Raw genomic sequence first — 605 nt, 5'->3', positions numbered from 1 at the left:
GTGTTAGAACATATAACTCACCAATTTCTCTTTGAAAGAGAATTTTACTTCTCTGCCAGACATGAGACTTTCTTTAGTTGACGAAACCTTAGAAAGCCACCGTGGCCACCACCTGCAGTCTTTTCCAGCTCTCAGCTTCCAAAAATGTTCCTGACAGTGACTTCCCTGACAGCCTGTTTTCTGGAGTGAGGAAGGTAAGGACGTGATAAGTGAGCCTCTAGCTGACCTCCAATGGAGATGTGATATGAACAAAAAATAAACATTTTTATTTTAAGTCACTGAAATGTTTGGGTTTATTTGTCACAACAGCATAACTTAGGCCTTTGTGAGTGATGCAAAGAGTCAGAAATATCATTTAAATGTGTGAAACAGGACATGCCCAGCAATAACAGGGATGCATATTGAGTCAAACTGAACGTTTTGGTTCACTAAGAGGTGTTTACACTTTTTAAAAAAATGTTTGAATACTTAAGTAGCCAAACAAAACATATCTTGTGAGCTTGCTTCAGAAAAGTGGGCTACCAATTAGTAATCAAGGATATAGAATAAAAATGTTTGTTTTTTACCAGAACCTGAGTATAATGACAATGATCCTGCTATAAGAT

This window comes from Spermophilus citellus (assembly GCF_964194105.1).
Source record: "Spermophilus citellus genome assembly, chromosome: 10".
Classification (NCBI taxonomy): domain Eukaryota; kingdom Metazoa; phylum Chordata; class Mammalia; order Rodentia; family Sciuridae; genus Spermophilus; species Spermophilus citellus.
The sequence above is the reverse complement of the archived record's forward strand: the minus strand, read 5'-3'. Positions refer to the sequence as shown.